Raw genomic sequence first — 13,991 nt, 5'->3', positions numbered from 1 at the left:
CTGTGGGCTAGACTGGGGAAATCTGAGCCTGCCCTGACTCTGTCTTCCCAGGCCTCCTTTTGTGGGGGGAAGCTATTGCTGTCCTCAGCAAGGACCCCAGAATACAGAGGGCTTCGGAGGTGGCCGTAGGTCTAGACTGTCCAAGGCCTGGCCTGGGTGGGTCAGCCTCAGCCACGAGTGGCCATCTGGGGCTTCTGCAAGCCAGGCTACTCTGCAGCCGCTCCAAGCTTCTGCCTGGAACATGCTGGAAACCCATCAATCACCCCATCCCTGCCCAGGGGATGAAGGGACTTGGAGCCCAGCTTAGCTAGGCCACCTGTAACCCAAGCCTATAGCCAGGAGTCCACACCCTGCAGTGGGGAAAGGAGCTTGGGAACATTGGGAGGGTTCTGACCTGATCCTGGTGGCTCCAGAGGAGGGTGCTCTATCTCTGACTCTCTGACCACCTGCCTGCCGCCTCCTGTTGTCACCCCCTGTGGCTGGAGGAGGCCTTGGAGAACTGCGAGGGGACAAGCAGCTGATGATCCTTGAAGAATGGAAGCCTTGGCTATAGTTCTGAGTGACCATCAGTGGCTGCTGCCCCACTGCCTGGGAACCCAGAAACCCAGAGTCCAGGGTGGTAGAGGGGTCTCACCCTCTGACCAAGTTGCTCTCCTCCCTCTCCTGGGTACCATCTGTCACTGTTCTACCTCTGTGCCTTTATAATTTTATTCTCCAGCTTCTCATCTTGAAATACGGCCCTTCTCCCTCACCAGTGTGAATGTCCTTCTTCAAATCCCTGTCTCGGTATCCTCCTTCCTGCCCTCTGTGACTACCCAGGCCCATCTTGAGTATTTCTTCCTCGGATCTCAGATAATACTACACAGTCACATGTAGATGACACTCTGTCATTTACAAGGCACATTAGTGGTGACCATCTCATCTTCAGTCTCACAGTCAATCTGTGAGGCAGGGATCAGCATGCCCATTTTACAGAGGATGAACTGAGGCTAAGAGGCATGAAGTCACTCAGCTATGGTAGGTCTTTGGCTCCAAGTTGCCCCTGTGAACCAGAGGTCTAATGTACACCTTGTCATAGGGTCCTCAGCTCAGAGGACCCACCATGGAAGTCACACCCCAACCGTAGGCTCCTCAGTGGGCACATGCCTAGAACAATCTGTCCCACCTGCCTGGCACACACACCCTGCTTCCTGTATATATGCTAATTCCAAAGATGTTCCCATCTAACATAATCCAGCTATCTACCACATTGTGGTGGATTAAATATGGCCACACATTCTTTGCAACTCTTCCATTATGAGGTGGAGCCTATTTATTCATTCCTTTGACCTGGACTGACTTTGTGACTTGCTTTGAATAAAGGACTAGAACAGAAGTGATGTTGCATAAGTTCTGGAGTTTAGGCCTCAAGAGACCTTACAGTTTCCACCATCACTCTCTTGGAACATTGTCAACCATCTAAGGAAGTCAGTCTATCCTACTGGAGGATGAGAGACCACGTGGATAAGAACTGAGACCCTGAGCCAGTGGCCAGACAGGTGAATGAGGCCATCTTGAACTTTCCACCCATGCAGTTGCCTGAGAAAGTCCAGATGAGACCAACAGAGGAACGGTCTGGACCGTGATTCTGTACAGCCAACCCACAGAATCATAAGAAATGATAAATCATTGTTTTAAGCCACAGAGCTTTGGAGTGGTTTGTTATGCTGCAATAGATAACTGATACACTAAGAGTAAAAGCTCTTTCAGTTGCAAGTAATAAAGCACAGCTCAAAATGTTTGGTTTTTTTTTTTGAGACAGAGTCTCACTCTGTTGCCCAGGCTGGAGTGCAGTGGCACGATCTTGGCTCATTGCAACCTCCACCTCCAGGGTTCAAGTGAGTTTCCTGCCTCAGCCTCCCAAGTAGCTGGGATTACAGGTGCATGCCACCACGCCTGGCTAATTTTTGTATTTTTAGTAGAGACTCAGTTTCGCCATGTTGGCCAGGCTGGTCTCGAACTCCTGACCTCAGGTGATCCGCCTGCCTTGGCCTCCCAAAATGCTGGGATTACAGGCGTGATTCACCATGCCCGGCCTCAAAATGGTTTAAGCAGAAAAAGAATCTGATGGTTCTGATGATGGAAATCTTGGTAAAAGTTGGATCTAGGTACTCAGACAACATCATCAGAACTTTTCTTTTTCCATATCTCAATTGCTTCCTCTGGGATGGCTTTATTCTAAAGGAGGCTGTAGCAATCTGTATTTTCCAAAGATGGCTGCAATGGTATTTCCCCTTCCTTATGTTCTCATACAATGTAACTACACTAATCCATCATCAGGAGATAGAATCTAATCTTCCTCCCCTTGAATCTGAGCTGGCCTCATGACTTGCTTGTAACCAATAAGATAAGGTCTACTTTTTTTTTTTTTTTTTTTTTTGAGACGGAGTTTCTCTCTTGTTGCCCAGGCTGGAGTGCAATGGCACAATCTCAGCTCACCACTACCTCTGCCTCCCAGGTTCAAATAATTCTCCTGCCTCAGCCTCCCGAGTAGCTGGGATTACAGGCATGCACCACCACACCTGGCTAATTTTGTATTTTTAGTAGAGACGGGGTTTCTACATGTTGGTCAGGCTGGTCTCAAACTCCCGACCTCAGGTGATCCGCCCGCCTTGGCCTCCCAAAGTGCTGGGATTACAGGTGTGAGCCATCGCGCCTGGCCTTTTTTTTTTGAGACAGTCTTAATTAGCCAGTCGTGGTGGTGGGCACCTATAATCCCAGCTACTTGGGAGGCTGAAGCAGGAGAATCACTTGAACCCAGGAGGCGGAGGTTGCAATGGGCTGAGATTGTGCCACTGCACTCCAGACTGGGTGACAAAGCTAGACTCCATCTCAAAAAAAAAAAAAAAAAAAGTCAAGAGTCATGATATGAAGAAACCACTTTAATAGCTGTCAACCTCAGAGTTTACCCATCATTTGTTCCGTTCCAAACCCACCTATGTAACCCTTGCCATCTTGTAACCATAGCAACACACTCCAGAACAGTTGAGCAACACTAAGCAACCATAGTAACTCCAATTTAGGAAATAGGAGAAAACAAAGAAACCTTCAGCACCGCACATGCCACATTGGTTGCTGCGAATACTGCAGCCTACTGATCAGCACCTAGTCTTATAAGCGTGTGCTTACTCAGCGGCCATAGGTGGGAGAAGATTCCCAGAGAACGGGCTATGATCACAGCAGATACTCCAAAACGTGCTCAGTAGAGCTCTCCGCCCTGTGCATAACATGCTCACTGTGGTCACCCCAGAATGCTTCTCAAGCTTAAAGCAGGGTCACCTCAGTGTTCCTATTTTGGATTCAGTCCAGTCAGGGCCTTATGTTCACACACAGAATCTAAAGCGTCCACCATGCTTATCACAGTGTGTTCACACACACCCTAGAGGCCCCAGTGTTTTCACCACTGACTACAGAATTCATGCAATGTCACCATGACATTCAACAAATTTACCATAGTATATTCACAGTCCATAGTGTCTCCACCACACTTTTATAGTTTGCTCACATCCAGTGACATTGTAGTGTTCACCGCATGAACCAGCTGAGTTCCTATTCTATATGTGCACGTCATAGTGTTCATACAGTGCCCCCTGTATTTCTCACGAACATCCACATTCACAATTTTGTATAGGATTAGGGGGTGCACACTCACCCAGGTGTTATCTCAAGAGTGTTCATCCTCCTCTGGCTATTCACACTCACCATGGGTGTGCCCTGGGTGTTCTAGGGCATAAACTCACCCATGCACCCACCAGACTCTGCTGCTCTCCTTCCCATGACCCGAGGCCTCTTCATGACTCCCTTGAGAGGTCCCAGATGGCTCTGGGTGTGGTGTGGCTTCAGCTCTGGCCAAGATGCTGGCAGCCCAGAAAAGCCTGCAGCAGTGACAGGGGCGGCCTTGGTAAGGGATGAAGTGAGGTGGATGCTGGGTAGATGCCCTCTCTGGCTATATGTTCTCCGGACACGTGGGTATTTTAGTGGTTAGAAAACACAGCTGTGAGAAGTTGAGTGGGAGGAGCCGCCCTCTTTCCAAGAAAAATCTTCGCCCACACAGCACCTGGGCCATAAGGGTTTGGTCCCTCCCAGGTCACCACCAGGACTCTAGCCCAGGGAAGGTGAAATGGAGGTTAGAAAGGCTGGGTCGCCCTTGGCGACTGGGCCTACACAGATGGGGTGGGACAGCGGGTGGGACAGAGGCAGACACGTGGCCCTGCAGAGACCATTCTTAGTGGGTTTCCCTTTTTTCCTCAGAAGCAAGGCAGTCTTCAGTGTGGCCGAATCAGGGCAATGTTTTCTCTAAGAGAACGAGAGATTCAAGGGCAGGATGCTGGGCAGTGACAAGGAAGACAAACAAAAGGGAGAAGGAATTTGAATCCCACCCCCAATTTTTAAAAGTTGAAATTTTTATATTGTAAAATTCAGTCTTTCGGATCTACAATTCTGTGATTTTTGACAAATACAATCATGTAACACCATCACAATTAAGATAAAAAATATTTCCGAAACCTCAGAAGTTTCCTTTGTAGTCAACCCTTCTCCCCATCCCCAATTGCTGGCAACCACAAATCTTTCTTTCACTGTGGTTTTGCCTTTTTGAGAATGTCATATAAATGGAGCCATATGGTACGAGCCTTTTGAATTTGGTTTCTTTCATTTAGTATAATCGTCCATGGTGTTGTGTGTATCAACCACTCATTCCTTTTTATTGCTGAGTAGTATTCGTTGCATGTATGTAGCACAATTTGTTTCTCCATTTCCCAGATGAAGGACATGTAGATAGTCTACAGTTCTTCAGTTTTTTGTTTTGTTTTTTGTTTTTGTTTTTGTTTTTGTTTGAGATGAGGTCTCGCTGTGTTGCCCAGGCTGGAGTGCAGTGGTGTGATCTCAGTTCACTGCCACCTCCGCCTCCGGGTTTAAGTGATTCTCCTCCCTCAGCCTCCCGAGTAGCTGGGATTACAGGCTCCCACCACCATGCCTGACTAATTATTTTGTATTTTTAGTAGAGACAGGGTTTGCCATGTTGGCCAGGCTGGTCTCGAACTCCTCACCTCAGTGATCAGTCACCTTCGCTTCCCAAAGTGCTAGGATTACAGGTGTGAGCCACCGTGTCTGGCCAGTTCTTCAGTTTTTTTAAAAAAATTTTTATTCTTATTTTTTTGAGACGGAGTCTCGCTCTGTCACCCAGGCTGGAGTGCAGTGGCACAGTCTTACTTCACTGCAATCTCCCCCTCCCGGTTCAAGTGATTCTCCTGCCTCCACCTTCTGAGTAGCTGGAGACTACATGCACCACCACACCTGGCTAATTTTTGTATTTTTTTTGGGAGATGGAGTTTCACCATATTGGCCAGGCTGGTCTTGAATTCCTGACCTCAGGTGATCCACTGGCCTCAGCCTCCCAAAGTGCTGGGATTACAAGCGTGAGCCACCGCGCCTGGCCCAGTTCTCTAGTCTTTAGCAAGTACATTTTAGCTATAATTAGTATACAGGCTTTTGTGTAAACATGTTTTTCATTCCTTTTGGGTAAATACCTATAAGTAGCCTCTACGGTAAGTGTGTGTTCAACTTTGTAAGAAACTGCTAAACTGTTTTCCAAAGTGATTGTACCTCTTACATTCCCACCAGCAATGTATGAGTTCTAGTTGCTCAGCATTCACATCAGCACCTGATATTGTCAAGGTTTTATGTTTGATTGTTTGTTTTTAGCCATTCTAATAGGTGTACCGTGTGATCTCATTGTGATTTCAATTTGCATTTCCCTAGTGACCAATGATGTTAGGCATCTTAATTGCCATTCATGTATCTTCTTTGATGAAGTATCTGTACAGATATTTTGCCCATTTTGTAATTGAGTCATTTCTTTTCTTTTTTCTTTTTTGGAGACAGGGTCTTGCTCTTTTGCACAGGCTGGAGTGCAATGGCATCATGATGGCTCATTGCAACCTCCACCTCCCAGGCTCAAGAGATCTTCCTGCCTCAGCCTCTCAAGTAGCTAGGACTACAGGTGCACTCCACCACACCTTGCTAATTGGGTTTTATTTTTTGTAGAAATGGGATTTCATGTTGCCCAGGCTGGTTTCAAACTCCTGAGCTCAAGTTATCCTTCTGCTTCGGCCTTCCAAAGTGCCTTTTATTTGCTTATCATCGAGTTTTATGTGTACTTTATAGATTCTGGATACTAGTCCTTTATCAGATACATGTTTTGAAAATATTTTTTCCCAGTCTATGGCTTATATTTTCCAATTGATCAATTTTTTATTTTATGGATTGTGTTTTTGATGTTGCATCTAAGAAATCATTGCCAAATCCACAGTTGCAAAGACTTTTTCTTCTATGTTTTTGTTTTTGTTTTTAGAGACAGGGTCTTGCTGTATTGTCCAGGCTGGAGTACAAGTGGTGTGAGCATAGCTCACTGCTGTCTGAAATTCCTGGGCTCAAGCAATCTTCCCGCCTTGGGCTCCCAAAGTGCTAAGATTGCAGGCATGAGCCACCCCATTCAGCTCTCCTATGTTTTCTCTGGGAGTTTTTTAGTTTTAGGTTCTACCTTCAGGTCTATGATTCATTTTGAACTAGTTTTCATATATGATGTGAAGTATGGGTCAAGGTCAGGTGCAATGGCTCACCCCTGTAATCCCACTACTTTGGGAAGCCAAATTGGAAGAATCACTTGAGCTCAGGAGTTCAAGAACAGCCTGGGCAACATAGTGAGACCCCATCTTTACAAAAACTAAAAAAAATCAGCTGGGCTGGGACCACATGCCTAGGATCCCAGCTACTCGGGAGGCTGAGGTGGGAAAATCGCTTGAGCCTGGGAGATCAAGGCTGCAGTAAGCCATGATCACGCCAGTGCACTCCTGCCTTGGCGACAGAGCAAGACCCCGTCTCAAAAACATAATAAATCAATAAGTAAATAAAAATTTAGAAAGAAGTATGGGTCAGGGTTCATTTTTTTACATGGGGGATGTCCAGTTGTTCCAGTACAATTTGTTGAAAGACTATCCTTTCTCCATTGACCAGCTCCTTTTTTTTTTTTTTTTAACACTATGGCTTTTCAAGGCATTGACCTCAGCACAGCACCCTATTGCTTTCTCAATGTATGAAGGTCAATAGTGAGGACAAATGCCTTTCTTACCTAATTTCAGAACGGGGCTGCGTATGCTCAGGGAAGACACAGACTGTTCAGTGGACCAGCTCTTTGGGCTCTTACTGACAGACCACTATGATTGCCAAGGACATGGCTGGGTCTAAAAAACTGCTCCTCCCCTCCAATGACGCTTCTATTTCCCAGAAGACTCCTGAGCCAGATAGTTTTTTTGTTGTTGTTGTTTTTGTTTGTTTTGCTTTGTTTTGTTTTAGACAGAGTCTCGCTCTGTTGCCCAGGCTGCAGTGTAGTGGCGTGATCTCTGCCCACTGCAACCTCTACCTCCCGGGTTCAAGCGATTCCCCTGCCTCAGCCTCCTGAGTAGCTGGGACTACCAGCATGTGCCACCATGCCTGGCTCATTTTTGTATTTTTAGTAGAGACAGGGTTTTGCCATGTTGGGCAGATTGGTCTTGAACTCCTGACCTCAAGTGATCTGCCCGCCTTGGCCTCCTAAAGTGCTGAGATTACAGGAGTGAGCCACCGTACCCGGCCTGGGCTGGATAGGTTTTAAATCTTCTGCACTCAATTAACCAGCCTCAATCAAACAGAGGGAAAATGCCCTGAGAGTGCATCAGCTGCCTTCATCTTTCTGCTACTTCACCCATCAAAGCTGTTGTTGAAACCAGGCGCAATGGCTCACGTCTGTAATTCCAGAACTTTGGGAGGCCAAGATGAGAGGATCGTTTAAGCCCAGGAGTTTGAGACCAGCCTGGGTGATATAGTGAGACCTCATCTCTATTTAAAACGAAACGAAAGCTGCTGTTGATTTTCATTTCAGCCTGAGCCTGATCATAATTAGTGGGGAAAGCACACAGTATGAGGTATACCCAGAATTCTACCAAGACCTGGGTCCTGGAGATGCTTAGGAATTTGAGTCAGGCTCAAACCCAGGCCAGGTCTAATTTCCAGTCCTCTGATCTTCCTGTTTTATCACAGTGGCCTTTCACACAGGATGGTAGGGAGAGTTGGTTGCTCTCTGTATTTGGTGGACCTGGATCTTCCCTCTAGGGTGCCAGGGAGATGCGGAGGCTCCACACTCTGGGAACAAGGATGATGATTCACCCAGGCCATCCTGAGGAAAAGGGGTTTTGTTGTACAGAACTCTGAGTGTATGTATTTGTGAGTGACTGCACGAGAACACGTAAGCCTGGTGGGGTGTGTCACAGCTCGTATATGCCTATGCCCAGCTCTGATCCCCAAATGCAGTGTGACCTTAGGCATTTCACATTCCCTCTCCGGACTTCAGTTTCCTCCACAGTAAAATGAGGCGATTCGGTGGGCGGGAAAGCGCATGATAGAGTCTGCATAACATCAACTGAGAGCCTCTCTGCCCCTTGAAATCCAGATGAAATTGCTTTCAACCCCACCGTCTCATGGCCAGTGGACACCAAAGCCCTCAAAGAACATATCAATTCCAGGAAGCCTCCTCTGCTTCTCAGCCTCCTCCACTTTGGGCTCAGGCTTTCTTTTTTTTTCTTTCTTTTTTTTTTTGTTGAGACAGAGTCTCGCTGTGTTGCCCAGGCTGCAATGCAGCGGCACGATCTCAGCTCCCTGCAAGCTCTGCCTCCCCAGTTCATGCCGTTCTCCTGCCTCAACCTCTCGAGTAGCTGGGAATACAGGCGCCCTCCACCATGCTTGGCTAATTTTTTTGTATTTTTTAGTAGAGATGGGGGTTTCACCATGTTAGCCAGGATGGTCTCGATCTCCTGACCTCATGATCTGCCCGCCTTGGCCTCCCAAAGTGCTAGGATTACAGGTGTGAGCCACCACGCTCGGCCTTTTTTCTTTTCTTTTTTTTTTTTTTTGAGATGGACTTACACTCTGTCACCCAGGCTGGAGTGCAGTGCCATGATCTCGGCTCACTGCAACCTCTGCCTCCTGGGTTCAAGCAATTCTCCTGCCTCAGCCTCCTGAGTAGCTGGGACCACAGGCATGTGCCACCATGCCTGGTTTTATTTTTGTATTTTTAGTAGAAGTGGGGTTTCACCATGTTGGTCAGGCTGGTCTCGAACTCCCAACCTCAAGTGATTTACCTGCCTTAGCCTCCCAAAGTGCTGGGATTGCAGGTGTGAGCCACCTCGCCTGGCCTCCAGGCTCAGGTTTTCTATCCCATTCCACAACTTCGGTATGAAGCTCACGCCCTTTAGTTCCCACAACAAGCAGTCATGAGCAGTGAGCTTTTGTGGGTTGGTAGACTTGACCGAGGGACACCGGCTTTCTCCCTCCTCTTCCTCTCCGACGACTGCTCCTCGCACCTCTTTCCAGACCCTTCTTCCTCTTTTGAGCAGAGCAGCTTTGCCAGGCTCCGAAGCCCCGTTTCTGCAGATCCCCAACCACCAGGGGCCTCATCTTCAACCCCCAGTTCTTATTAAAGCATTTTGCTCACAAGAACAGCTCTTTCACTGAAAATTCTGGTACATTCTCCACTACTTTGTACATATGTGATATATGTATATGTGTAATTGTTTATGACTACAGGTGTGCCTGTACCCTAGTGTGTGTGGTGGGCAGTGGTAGATGGAAAATAATTCTGAGACATTATCCACTACCTTATGTTTGTACCTTGCTGCGTATATGATGTGGGCAGTGGGAAAGGAAGCCCCCATGGGGGGAATTAGTCCATTTGTTTGTGTCTCTGTGTCTCTTTTTCCAAATACAGAGTTAACTCCCAAGAGCATGTACCCAAACACCAGCTTTGCGCAAATTCGAGAAATATCTATTTGTAGCAAGACTCAGCCCAGGTACTACCCACTCTGGGAACCCTTCCTCCTAGTCTTGGGCTGAACTAATTGTCCCTTTTCTGTCTTGCACAGTTCCTGTATACCCCTCCAGCAAAGCATTTGTCACACTTTACTGACATTGTTTTTTTGCCTGCCCCATCTCTACGGTGAAACTCCTAGAAGACAGGGACCATGGCTCACCTTCCCTCAGCATCCCAGCACCCAGAATGTTCAGAATCTGTTTGTGGACTGGGCTGGCCTGGCTTCACACATTCCCAGTAAGATATTTCACTTTCAATGGCTACACACCCCTATGCCCACCACCCTCTCTGGAATGTGGGGTAAACCAACTTATACACCAAGGGGCTTTTCTCTTGGGGTCATCACCCAAGGACCTTCCTCTGGCCAGGAGAAGTTTGCTCTAACCCTGAAGATGGAGGCAGCCTGGGATACAGGGCGTGGGCAGCCCCCTGGCTGACCCCCACCGTACCGTCCACCGCAGGGACGTCCCTCCTCTTTTCCGTACTTTCTGGCCCTGGCGCGAACCTTGTTGGCGCCAATGGGCTTTTAATATTTTCCATTCCTGGCTGGGATACAACATTTCACCTCAAAAATGCTTCCTCCCCCTCACCAAAGGGCGTGTCTTTCCAGTGAGAGGAACCGGAAGCTGGATGTGGAGGTTCTGGACCCACCCATATTCTGGGGCTTGGAGGAGCCACAGTCCAGCCCTGGAGAAAGAGGTGGCAGAAATGTCTTCCCAGCCAATGAAGTGAGTTCCCAGGCCTGCCCGAGGCCTCCTGGACCCACAGGAAGCCTGGATCCTCAGTGACAAAGCAAGGGGCCACCTGCTTGCTTCCATCTGAGACTCAGCCCCTGCCCTCCACTTGCCCTCTGACCTTGGCCAAGTGGCTTCACTTCTCTGAGCCCCCATGGCCCATCTGAACAGTGGGGATAATGACAATATCTAGCTTTCAAGGTCCTTGTGGGGCTCTAATGCTGCACATTCAGGTTATTTGAGGAGCATTAAAAAACACCCATGCCCCGCTCAGAGATTCTGATTTAATTGCTCTGGGATAGGGCTTGGATGTTGGTATATTTCAAAAACCCTCCAGGTGATTCTCACTCATAGCCACAGTTGACAACTAGTCTTTGATGGGAAAGCACTTTCTTTTTTATTTTTTTTGAGATGGAGTCTCACTCTGTTGCCCAGGCTGGAGTACAGTGGCACAATCTTGGCTCCCTACAACTTCCACCTCCCAGGTTCAAGCAATTCTCCTGCCTCAGCCTCCCAAGTAGCTGGGATTAGAGGTATGCACCACCACGCCCAGCTAATTTTTGTATTTTTAGTAGAGATGGGGGTTTCACCATGTTGGCCCAGCTGGTCTCGAACTCCTGACCTCAGGTGATGTGCCCACCTTGGCCTCCCAAAGAGCTGGGATTACAGGCATGAGCCACTGCGCCCGGCTTGGGAAAGCACTTTCTAAGGTGACCTGTACAGGTGCCAGCTGCTGCTTTGATGATCAAGGGCATCATAGCACTCATTTTCCCAAAAATATGACCCCAGGGATGCCAGAAATCCCACTGAAATGTGGTGGAGGGAAAGCACTTTGAAGGGAAGTGAGGGGTCCTCCAGGTGAGTTCTGTGACTTCAGGATTCCCACCTGCACACAAGCAGGTGCCTTAGAGCCACCAGCCCTGTCCCAGGCCAGGACCCGACACACCTACCCTGCTGACCCCTTCTGCTGGGCAGGCTAGGTCCTCTCCAGAGAGCATCTGGGCTTGTAGCTGACCAACAGCCTGCTCTCCCCACCCACTCTCCCCAGATCCTGGAGAGTGGGTTGTGGGGTCAAGGTCACCTTGTTCCCTTTTTATCTCCTTCACTGCACTTGAAGGTAAAGGGCAGCAGTTGCTAAAGAATTTAACATGGGCCAGGCGCAGTGGCTCATGCCTGTAATCTCAGCACTTTGGGAGGCCGAGGTGGGTGGATCACCTGAGATCAGGAGTTTGAGATCAGCCTGGCCAAAAATGGTGAAACCCCATCTCTACTAAAAATACAAAAAATTAGCCAGGCATGGTCGTGGGCACCTGCAATCCCAGCTACTTGGGAGGCTGAGGCAGGAGAATTGCTTGAACCGGGACCCGGGAGGTGGAGGTTGCAGTGAGTCGAGATCGCACCACTGCACTCCAGCCTGGGCTACAGAGCAAGACTCCGTCTCAAAAAAAAAAAAAAAAAGGAAGTTAAATGTGGAGAGAACCAGTTGTCTGTGCTGGGGGAGGAGAGGGTGTTTGGGTGCTTCGTGGAGAGAGCCAACATCTCCTTTCCTCCTCTTGAGAAGAGAGGATCTGCAGACAATTCCACAGCCCAGAGGGAGGAAAACAGCTGAGAGCCAGGCGCCTTGGGAAAAGGCAGCAGAGAGCCCCACTGGCTGAAGATGCTCAGTCTCTCACCGTGACCAGTGTGTCCACCTGCCCCCGTGCCATATCCCAGAGTTGCCATGTTCTTACACAGAGGAAAGAATAGCCTCTGTCCAGGGGAGGCACAGCGCCTGTCTCGGGGAGCTTCACCCAAAGGCCAGGCCCCCAGGAGAGGGCCAGAACCCTAGGTGTCCCAGGCCTGAGGTTCTTCAATAAGGTTATTTAACAGACCTGAGGGCTAGAGACTCCCGTGGGAGACTTCAGCCCCAGGAGGAAGCGGCTGTTTTCCTCAGGCAAACTATGGTTGAGAAACAGGAGCTTTCTGGAGACATTATTCTTCAAAGGGTTTCTCACAGCCCTGTGTCCCAGGCTCCTGGCTAGAGGTGGAAAGGAGAGGGAGTGAGTGATGGGGAGCATGGTGCAGGGCACCACACAGAAGGCAGGAAGGAGAGGAGGGTCAGCAGTGCCACCAGACTGAGCCCCAAATGAGGGGGAGTCCAGGACAGGAGGCTTGCACAACCCACCACCTTGGGGTAGTTACAGTGCCACCCAGGCTCATTTTTCCAACTGAGGGCACACTGAAAGGAGGGTACATTGAAAAGTATGGGCACAGGGGAACTCAAGTCCCCTGGGCTGGGCTGTGGCCTCTTTAGAAGCACCTACAGCCTCAGCAAGGCCGGGAACAGGGAACTACTGAGCCTGAAAAAAACTTCAGTCTCAACAAGTCTGCCCCCAGTCCCTGGTAATGCTCAGGCTTTGTAGCCAAATGCGGATTAAAGCTGCCTCTACCACATGTAAGCTGCATTCACTGATTCATCCTACAATTGAAAAAAATCTTTTTGTTTTTGAGAAAGAGTCTGGCTCTGTCATCCAGGCTGGAGTGCAGTGGTGTGATCACGGTTCACTGCAGCCTCAACCTCCTGGGCCCAAGCAGTCCTCCCACCTTAGCCTCCAGAGTAGCTGGGACCACAAGCACACCACCATGCCTGGCTAATTTTTTTTAGTATTATTTTTTGTAGAGACAGGGTCTTGCTACTTCACCTAAGCTGGTCTCAAACTCCTGGGCTCAAGCAATCCCCGGTCTCAGCCTCTCAAAGTGCTGGGATTACAAGCATGAGCCATTGCACCCAGCCCCCTACAAATTTGTTTTGTTTTGTTTTTCTTTTTTCATCATCTTCTTTGTGATAGTAAACAAATATTTTTAGCTTCTGCTATGTGCCAGGCCCTGAGCTAGGTGCTGGGGGTACAGAAAACAACAAAGTAGGCCGGGCACGGTGGCTTGTGCCTGTAATCCCAGCACTTTAGGAGGTCAAGGTGGGCGGATCACCTGAGGTTGGGAGTTCAAGACCAACCTGACCAACATGGAGAAATCCCGTCTCTACTATAAATAGAAAATTAGTCAGGCGTGGTGGTGGGTGCCTGTAATCCCAGCTACACGGGAGGCTGAGGCAGGAGAATCGCTTGAACCCGGGAGGCAGAGGCTGCGGTGAGCCGAGATCTCGCCATTGCACTCCAGCCTGGGCAACAAGAGCAAAACTGTGTCTCAAAAAAAAATAAAAAATAAAAAAAAAGAGCAAAGTACCTTTGAGAAATTTACCCCATCGTCGGGGAGATGGAATGGTCACTATAGAACACTAAGGTAAATGTAGGGACAATAACATGCATGGGTTAATGTGG

General features: G+C 48.7%; 1 protein-coding gene across 1 annotated transcript in view; it reads right to left on the bottom strand.

The window, feature by feature from the left end:
- Positions 1 to 13,991, bottom strand: part of CILP (cartilage intermediate layer protein) — a 195,402-nt gene that overhangs the window by 20,028 nt on the left and 161,383 nt on the right. The window lies entirely within an intron of this gene.

Source organism: Hylobates moloch, unplaced genomic scaffold (genome assembly GCF_009828535.3).
Source record: "Hylobates moloch isolate HMO894 unplaced genomic scaffold, HMol_V3 SCAFFOLD_14, whole genome shotgun sequence".
NCBI classification, from domain to species: Eukaryota; Metazoa; Chordata; class Mammalia; order Primates; family Hylobatidae; genus Hylobates; species Hylobates moloch.
The sequence above is the reverse complement of the archived record's forward strand: the minus strand, read 5'-3'. Positions and strand labels throughout refer to the sequence as shown.